The following is a 6,252-nucleotide window of genomic DNA, read 5'->3' as shown; positions in this document are numbered from 1 at the left end:
AGGTCAATAAAGCAGAGATGTAGGTCTTGTTGGAATTCCCTACACCTCTGCTGTAGCAGACGGACAGAAAATATGGCATCTGTGCAGGACCGCCCTTTCCTGAAACCGCATTGGGGCTCCGCAAGCCTCTCCTCAGCGTGCCTGGCAAGGCGATGCTGAATAATCCTTGCCAGGACCTTTCCCGGCACACTGAGGAGTGAGATGCCCCTGTAGTTGTTACAGTCTGTGCGGTCCCCCTTCTTAAAAAGGGGGACCACCAGGGCATCCTTCCAATCCTGCAGAACCCGTCCAGTGGTCCAGACTGTTGTTATGATGTCATATAGGGCAGTCTGTGCACAAACGCCACCCTCCCTCAGCATTTCGCTTGGGAGATCATCTCTGCCCGCTGCCTTTCCTGGTCTCAGACTCCGGATCGCCTTCAATACTTCCTCAGCAGATGGCGCCTCAGCCAGCCACTCACAGGGGGTGACTTCATCCAATATTTGAGGCACCGCAGCCTCAGCAGGGTCATCCTCACTTTGTGCCACGATGTTTTCCTGGCTGAGGGATTTTCCCTCCCCCAGGACCTCACAGAAATGCTCAGCAAATCTGCGAACCTGTTCCTGGGGGTCGGAAATTGGATCACCGTTTTTTCCCCTAATGATGGTAATAGGTGTGGCGATGCAGGTTACTTTTTTGATGGAGTTAAATAGAGATTTGTGATCACGGGCCACTGAGGCAGACTCCATCTCCTCAGCAACCCGCGACCACCACCCATCCTTGCAGCGCCTCACGGCTCTCCGAACCTCCGAGCGAAGGATGCGGTAAGCCTCCTCATTCTCTGACGTGGGATTCTGTAGCCGATGACAGTGGGCCTGTCGCTTTTTCTCAACCATCGTGAACAACTCCTCTGTCATCCAGGGTGTCTGGGGAGGTCTGGACCGCGTACCCAAAGCAGCCATTGCAGCTGCATGAGTCACAGTCCTAAACCTCGCCCATTTACCCTCGACATCAGGAGGAGTCGGGGACGATGCCAATCCCAGCCGCAAGCGATGATGAAATTCTCGCTTGCAACTTTCATCAGATAACTGAGACCAGGCCACTTTAGGTTGGAATGGGGTCCTGGGTGTACACCCACCACCGGAGTGGAAGAATGGCAGGCGCATCTTACAGATGACTAGTCGATGGTCAGAGGGCAGATCAGCTCCACGGTAGGTCCTGGTGTCAAGGACATGGGCTCGCATTCGCTGGTCCGTCACTATGTAGTCCAGCAGATGTTCTTGCTTGGACCCGGCATGCATCCATGATGTTGTGTGGATGCGCCGATGCCGGAACAGCGTGTTGGTAATTACAAGCCCATGGGCTGCACAAAAATCTAGCAGCCTCCTACCGTTGTTATTGAGCTGATCTGGCCCATGCCCTCCAATCACTCCAGACCAGGTGCCAGTATCATGACCAACTCGGGCATTGAAGTCACCCAACATGACTCTATCCCGAGGGGCCACTTTAGCCAGCACCTGTGACAGGAGGTCATAGAAGGCATCTGACTCATCGGCTTTGCCTGCATCCCTCCACGGATGTTCATCTTCGGTGGGGGCATAAGTAACCACGACCACCATTCCTCGCCTCCGGTTGATGGGAAGGCGAGCCCAAAGTAGCCTGGGGCTTACAGCTTCCCACACCTCACCGCCACGCTTCCACGCCCCCTTCATTCTTTTGTTCAAAAGAAGACCCACACCCTGTTGTTTGGCAGTCTGCTGCCCCGAGTAGAGGACTGTCCACCCCTCATGGTGGCAGGAGCCAGAGCCGGTCCACCGGACCTCCTGAATGCCGCATAGATCCAGGCGGTACCGGTCCAGCTCCCGACAGAGGAGTGGCAGCCTCTCCTCTGCAGTGAGCGTTCGAACATTCCACGTGGCCAACCGTAGTGGCTTTTCGTTGTTTCTGGAGTAGCCCCGAGGGTAGTTATTCAATCTCCTGGCTCCGCCAATTGGGGTTTGGCCAGGAGACGTCATAGACGCCTGGCCCCCCGGGGCCTCCGGCACAAGCTTAGTTGTTACATATTTCAGTTTAATTCGTAGTTTCGTGGTAATTAATTGAAGGTGGAGGGGTTACCAGCCCCTCGCACCCGTCCAGAGCCCCCGTTTAGCCCCTGTGGTGGACGCATATGCCATGAGGGGAGGAGCCAATCAAAATTGGATCTCCCCCCACAGCGCTGTCCACGACAGAGTTGCCCGTCCGGCACCGCGAGGAGGTAGGGGGTTGTTTTGCCGGACACACAGACACACACACACAGACACACACACAGACACACACACACACACAGATACACACACACAGACACACATACACACACGCAAACACACAGACAACGCTAACCGCTACACTACAATGCGTAACTCTTCCACATGCGAGGGTCACGTGACAGATTTGACGTCACAGCTCACTTGCCGTCCAAAAAATCTATACATTATTGAGCTCCCTTCCCCCCATGAAAACACAAAAGTGTATTTGTATAATGTTTGCACGGTGTACAGTCTGGAAAGTACCCACATGGCAAATTTCCAGTTTGTTGCATGTCGGGAAGTACGCTAAACATTTTGAACAGACAACACACACAATCACAACTTTGCCTTTTATATATATTTGGAGATGCAGTGAAAAACTTTCCCAAAATTCATCACGCGGTTTCAGTTTTTTGATTTTCAGTTTGATTTATTTTGGTTATAGTCCCGTGAGCCATTCGGCTCTTGAATCGGGTGCAACCACAACAAGCAACAAAACAAAAACACGACCAAGAAAATCATCTTACAGTGACTATGTGTGACTGTGCAAACAGCACTGTCATGGCACGCAATGAGAGGGCAAATGTCATAAATATTCCTGTAAGCCCTCGCATCTTCAACATTAATGTTGCCATAGAAACGTTGTGGGGTTTTTTGCTTCATTTAAAAAAATTAGTATCTGTTATTTTCATTTTATTTTCTATCTACGTGACTTTACGGAAAGAACCAAGAATATTAATTCCTGCAGTCACCAAAGTTTTAAGTCAAAACATTCACACACGTTGACAAAGCCTCACCTTGTGTTGTTGTGGGCAGGTCGCTTCTGATAACAAGAGCGGTATAGCAGCTCAAGCGGGCTTGGCCTGCTAACAAAAGAAAATAAAAACTGCGTGAATATTTACAATAAAACAAAGTTACAAAGTGGCGAGCCGGGTGAAGACAAATTAAACTTAAGCGAGATAAAGTGAATGCAATCAGGCGAGGGCAGGAGGCAAGGCCCCGCGTGGCTAGGCCCCGCGTTGTAAAGTTCCAACCTGGACATCGATTCCCATGCTCGCTGCTACTCAACTGACATCCCTGAGAGAGAGAGAGAGGCTCTACCTTGGTAAACAACAACAACCACCACCACAACAACCACCACAACGACCACCACTACCACCATGAGAATTTCTCACCTCGGATTTCAGTGCAAGCGTGGATCGGCAGCCTCCTGTTACCTCGCGACGTCACGCGGGTAAGCAGGTAACGTGACGTCACTTCCGGGGCAAGAGACACGCCCCTCCCATAATGAGCGGCTCTGTAACGAGTGTGAATACCTTGGTGACATGACATCACTAGCGAGGTACACCTCCCGCTGGCACTTCATGCCGATGAGGTCATGCTGAGTGGTGACGGCACAGAACGGGGATGGATTTTAAGTTGATTTAGATTCATTTTCCATTGCCCCCTCCCTTGGGTGCGTGAACTCAGCAACAACAACGTGAACATTATTGTGTGTACAGTGTGTGTGTACACCGCCTTTGCTCCCCACACACAGTGTGTATGTACACACTGTGTGTGTACGTACACACTGTGTGTGTGTACACTGTGTGTACGTACACACTGTGTGTGCGTGTAGTGGGGAGCAAAGGCGGTGTATTGGCCAGTCATCTCAGTCAGTCGACCCATGGCATCTTCTCATCAATTTATTTTTTAAAATGTATTTTTATTTGTTATTTGCATTACATTTTTTATTTTTTTAATATTTTATTTTGTTTATGTTTTTGTTTTCTATCTACGTGACTTTACCGAAAGAACCAGGAATATGGTAGCGCATTCTCTATTTGTTGCAGAGGTTCAAAGTTCAAATCCGACAGGCACACCTGGCTACCCCAGTAACATTCACCACAATATGCGCTGTTCTGCTTCACGGCGGATGTCAAACAGAGTATTGTGTCACTCACAACGCACAGGTCATTGCATGTTGGTGTCACGGTCAAAATTGTGGTTAATTCCAAAACATTCGGAAACTCTACAACGGAAATGACGCGTCAATGATCGCCCCCTACAGACAGAATTATGCCACGTGCAGGCCGGTGGAGGGCCACCTTGTGCTACACAGGGGCAGCTGCCACTTAGGGGCACCCTTCGATTGTTTGAAATTCAATACGAAACACCGAGTTGCTGAGGCAATTAGGCAAGCGACTTATGAGTGCAAATGTTGTTTATAACGTAGTGAATGCTTGGGAGCTTAATTGTACCTCGCTCCTCCTCACAGATTTACCCAGCCCACAGATCTTACATATGAAAAGCTAATGGTCAGTGAGGTCAGCAGCACTGTAGGTTCTGGTGTCAAGGACATGGGCCTGCATTAGCTGGTCCACTGCTATATAGTCCAGCGGATGTTCTTGCTTGGACCCGGCGTGAATCCACGATGTTGTCTGGATGCACAGATGCCAGAACAGCCTGTTGGAAATGAGAAGCCCAAAGGCTGCACAGAAGTCTAACAGCCTCCTACCATTGTTATTGAGTTGATCTGGCCCATGCCTTCCAATGGCTCCAAACCAGGTGCCAGCATCATCACCAACTCGGGCATTGAAGTCACCCAACAGGATGACTCTATCAGGAGGGGCCACTTTTAGCTAACACCTGTGACAGGAGGTCATAGAAGGAATCTGAATCCACGGGCTTGCATGCATCCCTCCACTGATGTTCATCTTCGGTGGGGGCGTAAGCAACCACCACCACCACCACCATTCTCTGCCTCCTGTTGATGGGGAGGCGAGCCCAAAGTAGCCTGGGGCTTACAGCTTCCCACACCTCGCCGCCACCTTCCCACGCCGCCTTCATTCTTTTTTTCAGAATAAGAGCCACTCCTTGTTGTTTGGCATTCTCCTGCCCTGAGTGGAGGACTCTGCACCCCTCATGATGATTGGAGTCAGAGCCAGTCCACTGGATCTCCCGAATGCCACAGAGATCCAGGCGGTACCGGTCCAGCTCTGTACAGAGTAGCAGCCTCTCCTCCACGTGGCCACTCTCAGTGGCTTTTTGCCATTTCTAGAGGAACCCCAAGGGTAAGGATTCAGGCATTGCTCATTCTGTGTAACTTCCTGGATAATTAAATTATCATCATTTACACTCCGCACCCAGTTGTTATTTTTGCTGTCATCTGATGTACCGATTTGGGGAGGCATCACGCGCGTGCAGGGGCAGAGCCACAGGGGGGGGGGCTGGGGGGGGGCTTAGCCCCCCCTGAAATTTTGGGAAAGTCGGTAATCGGGATAACCCGATATCTGGCTGCTGCAAAATGCTGCAGGCTGCCACCTTGTGCTGCCATCTTGTGCTGCCCTGCAGGCTGCCACCTAGTGCTGCCCTGCAGGCTACCACCTCGTGCTGCCCTGCAGGCTGCCACCTTGTGCTGCCACCCTGTGTGCTGCCCTGCAGGCTGCTTGAGCGGCAGCCTTTCGAACTTATCGGCCACGTCAGCGGCTCCGACCTAATAATAAACTCCGCGTTCAAATCCAATAAAATGTGTTTCATACATTTGTGGCGCCCATTGGAAAACATAAACTGGATATCGCAGAATGTTGAAGTCAGCAACCCCCCAAAGTCAAAATCATGGCTCCGCCCCTGCGCGTGTGGACAGATGGAGCGGAAACTCGTGAATGTTGCGCGATTCTAGTTTATCGATAATGAAACTGTTCCAGTGGGATAAGGCGTTGCTGGAGAGCGTTACGGTATCCATCATGACGCCCACTCTCCCCCCCCCCCCCCCTTGGTAATCATTTGCAATCAATGCAGAACTAGTGCACCACTATACGCCATCATGAACACTACAGCCGACTTAATCGAGATCCAAAACGCACAGAAATTACAGTGATACTCTGATTTAACGTCGCTTCACAAATTACGTGGTCACTTTATTAACCTCGCCACCCGATTTGCGTCGCCTCAACCCCCACACTCACGTCGCTGACAGCATCACCGTTCGTCCTCTCTCGTTATCCAT

This window comes from Petromyzon marinus, unplaced genomic scaffold, assembly GCF_048934315.1.
Source record: "Petromyzon marinus isolate PM22_M1 ecotype Great Lakes invasive population unplaced genomic scaffold, UKy_Petmar_22M1.pri1.0 PM_G_Scaffold_2, whole genome shotgun sequence".
Taxonomy (NCBI): Eukaryota; Metazoa; Chordata; class Hyperoartia; order Petromyzontiformes; family Petromyzontidae; genus Petromyzon; species Petromyzon marinus.
This window is presented reverse-complemented; position numbering follows the sequence as displayed.